The sequence below is a fragment of the Dendropsophus ebraccatus genome, chromosome 4 (genome assembly GCF_027789765.1).
Source record: "Dendropsophus ebraccatus isolate aDenEbr1 chromosome 4, aDenEbr1.pat, whole genome shotgun sequence".
Taxonomy (NCBI): Eukaryota; Metazoa; Chordata; class Amphibia; order Anura; family Hylidae; genus Dendropsophus; species Dendropsophus ebraccatus.
Window position 1 is genome coordinate 98582055 of NC_091457.1, and position 16513 is coordinate 98598567.

Consider the following 16513-nt stretch of genomic DNA (forward strand, 5'->3'; position numbering starts at 1 on the left):
ACATCACCGATGACATCACTGATGACATCATCGATGACATCACTGATGACATCATCGATGACATCATCGATGACATCACGATGACATCATCGATGACATCACTGATGACATCATCGATGACATCATGATGACATCATCGATGACATCATCGATGACATCACTCGATAACATCATCGATGACATGACCGATGACATCATCGATGACATCACCGATGACATCATCGATGACATCATCGATGACATCATGATGACATCATCGATGACATCATCGATGACATCACTGATGACATCATCGATGACATCACTGATTACATAATCGTTGACCTCACTGATGACATCATCGATGACATCAATTACATCACTGATGACAATCATTGACAACAATAATAACTTTATGGACAATTTCATTGTTGACATCACTGATGATCATCAATGAGTAACTTTGGTACAATCCCTTTCAGAGCAACTTTGGTACAGTCCCTTAAGGAGCGACTTAGGTGCCAAAGTTTTAAAGTACCTATATACTGTCCCTTTAAGAGCAGCTTAAGTATTGTCCCTTTAAAAGAGACTTAGGTGCCATCCTTTGAAGACCAGCTTAAGTACTGACCAGTTTAAGTACTGACGGAGTCTGTGCGCAAAGCGGTTCGGGCTGTATTAATCGCATAACAATGGATGGAAGAAGAAGAAGACGGATTACAATATAGTGCTTTTAAAAGCACTATTATGACATCATTAATAGTATATTGGTTGACATCATTTCCGAGATCACTGATAACAATAATTGACAACAATTATAACTTTATCGACAACGTCACCGTTGACATCACTGATGACATCATCGATGACATCACTGATGACATCATCGATGACATCACTGATGACATCATCGATGACATCACTGATGACATCATCGATGACATCACTGATGACATCATCGATGACATCACTGATGACATCATCGATGACATGACATCACTGATGACATCATCGATGACATCACTGATGACATCATCGATGACATCACGATGACATCATCGATGACATCACTGATGACATCATCGATGACATCACTGATGACATCATCGATGACATCACTGATGACATCATCGATGACATCATCGATGACATCATCGATGACATCATCGATGACATCATCGATGACATCACTGATGACATCATCGATGACATCACTGACGACATCATCGATGACATCATCGATGACATCACTGATGACATCACTGATGACATCATCGATGACATCACTGATGACATCATCGATGACATCACTGATGACATCATCGATGACATCACTGATGACATCATCGATGACATCACTGATGACATCATCGATGACATCATCGATGACATCACTGATGACATCACGATGACATCATGATGACATCACCGATGACATCACTGATGACATCATCGATGACATCATGATGACATCATCGATGACATCATCGATGACATCATGATGACATCATCGATGACATCACTGATGACATCATCGATGACATCACTGATGACATCATCGATGACATCATCGATGACATCACCGATGACATCACGATGACATCATCGATGACATCACCGATGACATCATCGATGACATCATGATGACATCACGATGACATCACTGATGACATCATCGATGACATCACTGATGACATCATCGATGACATCACTGATGACATCATCGATGACATCATCGATGACATCACTGATGACATCATCGATGACATCATCGATGACATCATCGATGACATCACGATGACATCATCGATGACATCACTGATGACATCATCGATGACATCATCGATGACATCACTGATGACATCATCGATGACATCACTGATGACATCATCGATGACATCATCGATGACATCACTGATGACATCATCGATGACATCACGATGACATCATCGATGACATCACGATGACATCATCGATGACATCATCGATGACATCACCGATGACATCATCGATGACATCATCGATGACATCACTGATGACATCATCGATGACATCATGATGACATCATCGATGACATCATCGATGACATCACTGATGACATCATCGATGACATCATCGATGACATCATGATGACATCATCGATGACATCACTGATGACATCATCGATGACATCATCGATGACATCACTGATGACATCATCGATGACATCATCGATGACATCACTGATGACATCATCGATGACATCACTGATGACATCACGATGACATCATCGATGACATCACTGATGACATCACCGATGACATCATCGATGACATCACGATGACATCATCGATGACATCACGATGACATCATCGATGACATCACTGATGACATCATCGATGACATCACTGATGACATCACGATGACATCATCGATGACATCATGATGACATCACCGATGACATCATCGATGACATCACCGATGACATCACTGATGACATCATCGATGACATCAATTACATCACTGATGACAATCATTGACAACAATAATAACTTTATGGACAATTTCATTGTTGACATCACTGATGATCATCAATGAGTAACTTTGGTACAATCCCTTTCAGAGCAACTTTGGTACAGTCCCTTAAGGAGCGACTTAGGTGCCAAAGTTTTAAAGTACCTATATACTGTCCCTTTAAGAGCAGCTTAAGTATTGTCCCTTTAAAAGAGACTTAGGTGCCATCCTTTGAAGACCAGCTTAAGTACTGACCAGTTTAAGTACTGACGGAGTCTGTGCGCAAAGCGGTTCGGGCTGTATTAATCGCATAACAATGGATGGAAGAAGAAGAAGACGGATTACAATATAGTGCTTTTAAAAGCACTATTATGACATCATTAATAGTATATTGGTTGACATCATTTCGAGATCACTGATAACAATAATTGACAACAATTATAACTTTATCGACAACGTCACCGTTGACATCACTGATGACATCATCGATGACATCACTGATGACATCATCGATGACATCACTGATGACATCATCGATGACATCACTGATGACATCATCGATGACATCACTGATGACATCATCGATGACATCACTGATGACATCATCGATGACATCACTGATGACATCATCGATGACATCACTGATGACATCATCGATGACATCACTGATGACATCATCGATGACATCACTGATGACATCATCGATGACATCACTGATGACATCATCCGATGACATCACCGATGACATCATCGATGACATCACGATGACATCATCGATGACATCATCGATGACATCATGATGACATCATGATGACATCATCGATGATGACATCATGATGACATCATCGATGACATCATCGATGACATCACTGATGACATCACCGATGACATCATCGATGACATCACTGATGACATCATCGATGACATCACTGATGACATCATCGATGACATCACTGATGACATCATCGATGACATCATGATGACATCATCGATGACATCATCGATGACATCACGATGACATCACTGATGACATCATCGATGACATCACTGATGACATCATCGATGACATCATCGATGACATCACGATGACATCATCGATGACATCACTGATGACATCATCATGACATCACTGATGACATCATCGATGACATCATCGATGACATCACTGATGACATCATCGATGACATCACCGATGACATCATCGATGACATCACCGATGACATCATCGATGACATCATCGATGACATCACTGATGATATCATCGATGACATCACTGATGACATCAGTGATGTCATCGATGACATCACTGATTACATAATCGTTGACCTCACTGATGACATCATCGATGACATCAATTACATCACTGATGACAATCATTGACAACAATAATAACTTTATGGACAATTTCATTGTTGACATCACTGATGATCATCAATGAGTAACTTTGGTACAATCCCTTTCAGAGCAACTTTGGTACAGTCCCTTAAGGAGCGACTTAGGTGCCAAAGTTTTAAAGTACCTATATACTGTCCCTTTAAGAGCAGCTTAAGTATTGTCCCTTAAAAGAGACTTAGGTGCCATCCTTTGAAGACCAGCTTAAGTACTGACCAGTTTAAGTACTGACGGAGTCTGTGCGCAAAGCGGTTCGGGCTGTATTAATCGCATAACAATGGATGGAAGAAGAAGAAGACGGATTACAATATAGTGCTTTTAAAAGCACTATTATGACATCATTAATAGTATATTGGTTGACATCATTTCCGAGATCACTGATAACAATAATTGACAACAATTATAACTTTATCGACAACGTCACCGTTGACATCACTGATGACATCATCGATGACATCACTGATGACATCATCGATGACATCACTGATGACATCATCGATGACATCACTGATGACATCATCGATGACATCACTGATGACATCATCGATGACATCACTGATGACATCATCGATGACATCACTGATGACATCATCGATGACATCACGATGACATCATCGATGACATCACTGATGACATCATCGATGACATCACTGATGACATCATCGATGACATCACTGATGACATCATCGATGACATCACTGATGACATCATCGATGACATCATCGATGACATCATCGATGACATCATCGATGACATCATCGATGACATCACTGATGACATCATCGATGACATCACTGATGACATCATCGATGACATCATCGATGACATCACTGATGACATCACCGATGACATCATCGATGACATCACTGATGACATCATCGATGACATCACTGATGACATCAACGATGACATCACTGATGACATCATCGATGACATCACTGATGACATCATCGATGACATCATCGATGACATCACTGATGACATCATCGATGACATCATGATGACATCATCGATGACATCACTGATGACATCATCGATGACATCACTGATGACATCATCGATGACATCATGATGACATCATCGATGACATCATCGATGACATCACTGATGACATCATCGATGACATCACTGATGACATCATCGATGACATCACGATGACATCACCGATGACATCATCGATGACATCATCGATGACATCACGATGACATCATCGATGACATCACTGATGACATCACGATGACATCACGATGACATCATCGATGACATCACTGATGACATCATCGATGACATCACTGATGACATCATCGATGACATCATCGATGACATCACTGATGACATCACCGATGACATCATCGATGACATCACGATGACATCATGATGACATCATCGATGACATCACTGATGACATCATCGATGACATCAAGATGACATCATCGATGACATCATCGATGACATCACTGATGACATCATCGATGACATCATCGATGACATCACTGATGACATCATCGATGACATCACCGATGACATCATCGATGACATCACCGATGACATCATCGATGACATCATCGATGACATCACCGATGACATCATCGATGACATCATCGATGACATCACTGATGACATCATCGATGACATCACTGATGACATCATCGATGACATCATCGATGACATCACTGATGACATCATCGATGACATCATCGATGACATCATGATGACATCATCGATGACATCACTGATGACATCACGATGACATCATCGATGACATCACTGATGACATCATCGATGACATCATCGATGACATCACTGATGACATCATCGATGACATCACTGATGACATCATCGATGACATCACGATGACATCACTGATGACATCATCGATGACATCATCGATGACATCACTGATGACATCATCGATGACATCATGATGACATCATCGATGACATCACTGATGACATCATCGATGACATCACTGATGACATCATCGATGACATCATCGATGACATCACCGATGACATCATCGATGACATCATGATGACATAATCGTTGACATCACTGATGACATCATCGATGACATCAATTACATCACTGATGACAATCATTGACAACAATAATAACTTTATGGACAATTTCATTGTTGACATCACTGATGATCATCAATGAGTAACTTTGGTACAATCCCTTTCAGAGCAACTTTGGTACAGTCCCTTAAGGAGCGACTTAGGTGCCAAAGTTTTAAAGTACCTATATACTGTCCCTTTAAGAGCAGCTTAAGTATTGTCCCTTTAAAAGAGACTTAGGTGCCATCCTTTGAAGACCAGCTTAAGTACTGACCAGTTTAAGTACTGACGGAGTCTGTGCGCAAAGCGGTTCGGGCTGTATTAATCGCATAACAATGGATGGAAGAAGAAGAAGACGGATTACAATATAGTGCTTTTAAAAGCACTATTATGACATCATTAATAGTATATTGGTTGACATCATTTCCGAGATCACTGATAACAATAATTGACAACAATTATAACTTTATCGACAACGTCACCGTTGACATCACTGATGACATCATCGATGACATCACTGATGACATCATCGATGACATCACTGATGACATCATCGATGACATCACTGATGACATCATCGATGACATCACTGATGACATCATCGATGACATCACTGATGACATCATCGATGACATCACTGATGACATCATCGATGACATCACTGATGACATCATCGATGACATCACTGATGACATCATCGATGACATCACTGATGACATCATCGATGACATCACTGATGACATCATCGATGACATCACTGATGACATCATCGATGACATCACTGATGACATCATCGATGACATCATCGATGACATCACTGATGACATCACGATGACATCATCGATGACATCACCGATGACATCATCGATGACATCATCGATGACATCACTGATGACATCATCGATGACATCACTGATGACATCATCGATGACATCACTGATGACATCATCGATGACATCACTGATGACATCATCGATGACATCACGATGACATCATCGATGACATCACTGATGACATCATCGATGACATCACTGATGACATCATCGATGACATCACGATGACATCACGATGACATCATCGATGACATCACGATGACATCATCGATGACATCACTGATGACATCATCGATGACATCATCGATGACATCATGATGACATCATCGATGACATCACCGATGACATCATCGATGACATCATCGATGACATCACCGATGACATCATCGATGACATCATCGATGACATCACTGATGACATCATCGATGACATCACCGATGACATCACTGATGACATCATCGATGACATCACTGATTACATAATCGTTGACCTCACTGATGACATCATCGATGACATCAATTACATCACTGATGACAATCATTGACAACAATAATAACTTTATGGACAATTTCATTGTTGACATCACTGATGATCATCAATGAGTAACTTTGGTACAATCCCTTTCAGAGCAACTTTGGTACAGTCCCTTAAGGAGCGACTTAGGTGCCAAAGTTTTAAAGTACCTATATACTGTCCCTTTAAGAGCAGCTTAAGTATTGTCCCTTAAAAGAGACTTAGGTGCCATCCTTTGAAGACCAGCTTAAGTACTGACCAGTTTAAGTACTGACGGAGTCTGTGCGCAAAGCGGTTCGGGCTGTATTAATCGCATAACAATGGATGGAAGAAGAAGAAGACGGATTACAATATAGTGCTTTTAAAAGCACTATTATGACATCATTAATAGTATATTGGTTGACATCATTTCCGAGATCACTGATAACAATAATTGACAACAATTATAACTTTATCGACAACGTCACCGTTGACATCACTGATGACATCATCGATGACATCACTGATGACATCATCGATGACATCACTGATGACATCATCGATGACATCACTGATGACATCATCGATGACATCACTGATGACATCATCGATGACATCACTGATGACATCATCGATGACATCACTGATGACATCATCGATGACATCACTGATGACATCATCGATGACATCATTACATCACTGATGACATCATTGACAACCATAATAACTTTATGGACAATTTCATTGATGACATCATGATGACATCAATGAGAACTTTGGTACATCACTTTCAGAGCAACTTTGGTACATCCCTTAAGGAGCGACTTAGATGCCAAAGTTTGAAAGTACCTATATACTGTCCCTTAAGAGCAGCATAAGTATGACTTTAAAAGATGACTTAGGTGCATCCTTTGAAGACCAGCTTAAGACTGACCAGTTTAAGTACTGACGGAGTCATGCACAAGCGGTTCGGGCTGTATTAATCGCATAACAATGGATGAAGAAGAAGAAAGACGGATGACATATAGTGCTTTAAAAGCACTATATGACATCATAATAGTATATTGGATGACATCATTTCGAGATCACTGATAACAATAATTGACAACAATTATAACTTCATCGACAACATCACCGATGACATCATGATGACATCATCGATGACATCACTGATGACATCATCGATGACATCATCGATGACATCATCGATGACATCATCGATGACATCACCGATGACATCAATGATGACATCATCGATGACATCACTGATGACATCATCGATGACATCATGATGACATCATCGATGACATCATCGATGACATCACGATGACATCATCGATGACATCATCGATGACATCATCGATGACATCACTGATGACATCATCGATGACATCATGATTACATAATCGTTGACCTCACTGATGACATCATCGATGACATCAATACATCACTGATGACAATCATTGACAACAATAATAACTTTATGGACATTTCATTGTTGACATCACTGATGATCATCAATGAGTAACTTTGGTACAATCCCTTTCAGAGCAACTTTGGTACAGTCCCTTAAGGAGCGACTTAGGTGCCAAAGTTTTAAAGTACCTATATACTGTCCCTTTAAGAGCAGCTTAAGTATTGTCCCTTTAAAAGAGACTTAGGTGCCATCCTTTGAAGACCAGCTTAAGTACTGACCAGTTTAAGTACTGACGGAGTCTGTGCGCAAAGCGGTTCGGGCTGTATTAATCGCATAACAATGGATGGAAGAAGAAGAAGACGGATTACAATATAGTGCTTTTAAAAGCACTATTATGACATCATTAATAGTATATTGGTTGACATCATTTCCGAGATCACTGATAACAATAATTGACAACAATTATAACTTTATCGACAACGTCACCGTTGACATCACTGATGACATCATCGATGACATCACTGATGACATCATCGATGACATCACTGATGACATCATCGATGACATCACTGATGACATCATCGATGACATCACTGATGACATCATCGATGACATCACTGATGACATCATCGATGACATCACTGATGACATCATCGATGACATCACTGATGACATCATCGATGACATCACGATGACATCATCGATGACATCACTGATGACATCATCGATGACATCACTGATGACATCATCGATGACATCACTGATGACATCATCGATGACATCATCGATGACATCAACGATGACATCATCGATGACATCATCGATGACATCACTGATGACATCATCGATGACATCATGATGACATCATCGATGACATCATCGATGACATCACTGATGACATCACCGATGACATCATCGATGACATCACTGATGACATCATCGATGACATCACTGATGACATCATCGATGACATCACTGATGACATCATCGATGACATCACTGATGACATCATCGATGACATCACTGATGACATCATCGATGACATCATCGATGACATCATCGATGACATCACTGATGACATCATCATGACATCACTGATGACATCATCGATGACATCATCGATGACATCATTGATGACATCATCGATGACATCACTGATGACATCATCGATGACATCACTGATGACATCATCGATGACATCACCGATGATGACATCATCGATGACATCACGATGACATCATCGATGACATCACTGATGACATCATCGATGACATCACTGATGACATCATCGATGACATCACTGATGACATATCGATGACATCACTGATGACATCATCGATGACATCACGATGACATCACTGATGACATCACCGATGACATCATCGATGACATCACCGATGACATCACTGATGACATCATCGATGACATCACTGATGACATCACGATGACATCATCGATGACATCACTGATGACATCACGATGACATCACTGATGACATCATCGATGACATCATCGATGACATCACTGATGACATCATCGATGACATCACGATGACATCATCGATGACATCACTGATGACATCATCGATGACATCATCGATGACATCATCGATGACATCATCGATGACATCATCGATGACATCACTGATGACATCATCGATGACATCAGAGATGACATCATCGATGACATCATCGATGACATCACTGATGACATCATCGATGACATCATCGATGACATCACTGATGACATCATCGATGACATCACTGATGACATCATCGATGACATCATCGATGACATCATCGATGACATCATCGATGACATCACTGATGACATCATCGATGACATCACTGATGACATCACCGATGACATCATCGATGACATCATGATGACATCATCGATGACATCATCGATGACATCACTGATGACATCATCGATGACATCACTGATGACATCATCGATGACATCATCGATGACATCACTGATGACATCACGATGACATCATCGATGACATCACTGATGACATCATCGATGACATCACTGATGACATCATCGATGACATCACTGATGACATCATGATGACATCATGATGACATCATCGATGACATCATCGATGACATCACTGATGACATCATCGATGACATCATCGATGACATCACGATGACATCACTGATGACATCATCGATGACATCATCGATGACATCATGATGACATCATCGATGACATCACTGATGACATCATCGATGACATCATCGATGACATCACGATGACATCATCGATGACATCATCGATGACATCACCGATGACATCATCGATGACATCACTGATGACATCATCGATGACATCACTGATGACATCATCGATGACATCACTGATGACATCATCGATGACATCATCGATGACATCATGATGACATCACTGATGACATCATCGATGACATCACTGATGACATCATCGATGACATCACTGATGACATCATCGATGACATCATCGATGACATCATCGATGACATCACCGATGACATCATCGATGACATCACGATGACATCACTGATGACATCATCGATGACATCACTGATGACATCATCGATGACATCACTGATGACATCATCGATGACATCACTGATGACATCATCGATGACATCACTGATGACATCATCGATGACATCTCGATGAATCATCGATGACATCATGATGACATCACGATGACATCATCGATACATCACTGATGACATCATTTGTCATCATCGATGACATCATTGATGACATCAACTGATGACATCATCGATGACATCACTGATGACATCACCGATGACATCACTGATGACATCATCGATGACATCACGATGACATCATGATGACATCACTGATGACATCACCGATGACATCATCGATGACATCACGATGACATCACCGATGACATCACTGATGACATCATCGATGACATCACTGATGACATCATCGATGACATCATCGATGACATCACTGATGACATCATCGATGACATCACGATGACATCACTGATGACATCATCGATGACATCACTGATGACATCATCGATGACATCACGATGACATCATCGATGACATCATCGATGACATCATCGATGACATCACTGATGACAACATCATCATCGATGACATCACTGATGACATCATCGATGACATCATCGATGACATCATCGATGACATCACCGATGACATCATCGATGACATCACCGATGACATCACTGATGACATCATCGATGACATCACTGATGACATCATCGATGACATCACTGATGACATCATCGATGACATCACTGATGACATCATCGATGACATCACTGATGACATCATCGATGACATCATCGATGACATCACCGATGACATCACTGATGACATCATCGATGACATCACTGATGACATCATCGATGACATCATCGATGACATCATCGATGACATCATCGATGACATCACTGATGACATCATCGATGACATCACTGATGACATCATCGATGACATCATCGATGACATCACTGATGACATCATCGATGACATCACGATGACATCATCGATGACATCATCGATGACATCACGATGACATCATCGATGACATCATCGATGACATAACTGATGACATCATCGATGACATCACCGATGACATCACTGATGACATCATCGATGACATCACTGATTACATAATCGTTGACCTCACTGATGACATCATCGATGACATCAATTACATCACTGATGACAATCATTGACAACAATAATAACTTTATGGACAATTTCATTGTTGACATCACTGATGATCATCAATGAGTAACTTTGGTACAATCCCTTTCAGAGCAACTTTGGTACAGTCCCTTAAGGAGCGACTTAGGTGCCAAAGTTTTAAAGTACCTATATACTGTCCCTTTAAGAGCAGCTTAAGTATTGTCCCTTTAAAAGAGACTTAGGTGCCATCCTTTGAAGACCAGCTTAAGTACTGACCAGTTTAAGTACTGACGGAGTCTGTGCGCAAAGCGGTTCGGGCTGTATTAATCGCATAACAATGGATGGAAGAAGAAGAAGACGGATTACAATATAGTGCTTTTAAAAGCACTATTATGACATCATTAATAGTATATTGGTTGACATCATTTCCGAGATCACTGATAACAATAATTGACAACAATTATAACTTTATCGACAACGTCACCGTTGACATCACTGATGACATCATCGATGACATCACTGATGACATCATCGATGACATCACTGATGACATCATCGATGACATCACTGATGACATCATCGATGACATCACTGATGACATCATCGATGACATCACTGATGACATCATCGATGACATCACTGATGACATCATCGATGACATCACTGATGACATCATCGATGACATCACTGATGACATCATCGATGACATCACTGATGACATCATCGATGACATCATGATGACATCATCGATGACATCACTGATGACATCATCGATGACATCATCGATGACATCAACGATGACATCATCGATGACATCATCGATGACATCACTGATGACATCATCGATGACATCACTGATGACATCATCGATGACATCATCGATGACATCACTGACGATGACATCACCGATGACATCATCGATGACATCACTGATGACATCATCGATGACATCACTGATGACATCATCGATGACATCACTGATGACATCATCGATGACATCACTGATGACATCATCGATGACATCACTGATGACATCACGATGACATCATCGATGACATCATCGATGACATCACTGATGACATCATCGATGACATCACTGATGACATCATCGATGACATCATCGATGACATCATCGATGACATCATCGATGACATCACTGATGACATCATCGATGACATCATCGATGACATCACCGATACATCATCGATGACATCATCGATGACATCACCGATGACATCATCGATGACATCACTGATGACATCATCGATGACATCACTGATGACATCATCGATGACATCACTGATGACATCATCGATGACATCACGATGACATCACTGATGACATCACCGATGACATCACGATGAATCACGATGACATCACTGATGACATCATCGATGACATCACTGAGACATCATCGATGACATCATAGATGACATCACTGATGACATCATCGATGACATCACTGATGACATCATCGATGACATCATCGATGACATCACTGATGACATCATCGATGACATCACCGATGACATCATCGATGACATCACCGATGACATCATCGATGACATCATCGATGACATCACCGATGACATCATCGATGACATCATCGATGACATCACTGATGACATCATCGATGACATCACTGATGACATCATCGATGACATCATCCGATGACATCACTGATGACATCATCGATGACATCATCGATGACATCACTGATGACATCATCGATGACATCACTGATGACATCATCGATGACATCATGATGACATCATCGATGACATCACTGATGACATCATCGATGACATCACTGATGACATCACCGATGACATCATCGATGACATCACTGATGACATCATCGATGACATCATCGATGACATCACTGATGACATCATCGATGACATCACTGATGACATCATCGATGACATCATCGATGACATCACTGATGACATCACCGATGACATCATCGATGACATCACTGATGACATCATCGATGACATCACGATGACATCATCGATGACATCACTGATGACATCATCGATGACATCACTGATGACATCATCGATGACATCACTGATGACATCATCGATGACATCATCGATGACATCACTGATGACATCATCGATGACATCATGATGACATCACCGATGACATCACTGATGACATCATCGATGACATCATCGATGACATCATTGATGACATCATCGATGACATCACTGATGACATCATCGATGACATCATCGATGACATCACCGATGACATCATCGATGACATCATCGATGACATCACCGATGACATCATCGATGACATCACTGATGACATCATCGATGACATCACTGATGACATCATCGATGACATCACTGATGACATCATCGATGACATCATCGATGACATCACTGATGACATCACTGATGACATCATCGATGACATCACTGATGACATCATCGATGACATCACTGATGACATCATCGATGACATCATCGATGACATCATCGATGACATCACCGATGACATCAATCGATGACATCACCGATGACATCACTGATGACATCATCGATGACATCACTGATGACATCATCGATGACATCACTGATGACATCATCGATGACATCACTTGATGACATCATCGATGACATCACTGATGACATCATCGATGACATCATCGATGACATCATCGATGACATCACTGATGACATCATCGATGACATCATCGATGACATCACTGATGACATCATCGATGACATCATTGATGACATCAACGATGACATCATCGATGACATCACTGATGACATCACCGATGACATCACTGATGACATCATCGATGACATCACTGATGACATCATCGATGACATCACTGATGACATCACCGATGACATCATCGATGACATCATCGATGACATCACCGATGACATCACTGATGACATCATCGATGACATCACTGATGACATCATCGATGACATCATCGATGACATCACTGATGACATCATCGATGACATCATCGATGACATCACTGATGACATCATCGATGACATCAATGATGACATCACAGATGACATCATCGATGACATCATAGATGACATCATAGATGACATCACCGATGACATCACTGATGACATCATCGATGACATCACTGATGACATCATCGATGACATCATGATGACATCATCGATGACATCACCGATGACATCATCGATGACATCATCGATGACATCACTGATGACATCATCGATGACATCACTGATGACATCATCGATGACATCACTGATGACATCATCGATGACATCACTGATGACATCATCGATGACATCACTGATGACATCATCGATGACATCATCGATGACATCATCGATGACATCACTGATGACATCATCGATGACATCACTGATGACATCATCGATGACATCATCGATGACATCACCGATGACATCATCGATGACATCACTGATGACATCATCGATGACATCACTGATGACATCATCGATGACATCATCGATGACATCACTGATGACATCATCGATGACATCACCGATGACATCATCGATGACATCATCGATGACATCACGATGACATCATCGATGACATCATCGATGACATCAACTGATGACATCATCGATGACATCACGATGACATCACTGATGACATCATCGATGACATCACGATTACATAATCGTTGACCTCACTGATGACATCATCGATGACATCAATTACATCACTGATGACAATCATTGACAACAATAATAACTTTATGGACAATTTCATTGTTGACATCACTGATGATCATCAATGAGTAACTTTGGTACAATCCCTTTCAGAGCAACTTTGGTACAGTCCCTTAAGGAGCGACTTAGGTGCCAAAGTTTTAAAGTACCTATATACTGTCCCTTTAAGAGCAGCTTAAGTATTGTCCCTTTAAAAGAGACTTAGGTGCCATCCTTTGAAGACCAGCTTAAGTACTGACCAGTTTAAGTACTGACGGAGTCTGTGCGCAAAGCGGTTCGGGCTGTATTAATCGCATAACAATGGATGGAAGAAGAAGAAGACGGATTACAATATAGTGCTTTTAAAAGCACTATTATGACATCATTAATAGTATATTGGTTGACATCATTTCCGAGATCACTGATAACAATAATTGACAACAATTATAACTTTATCGACA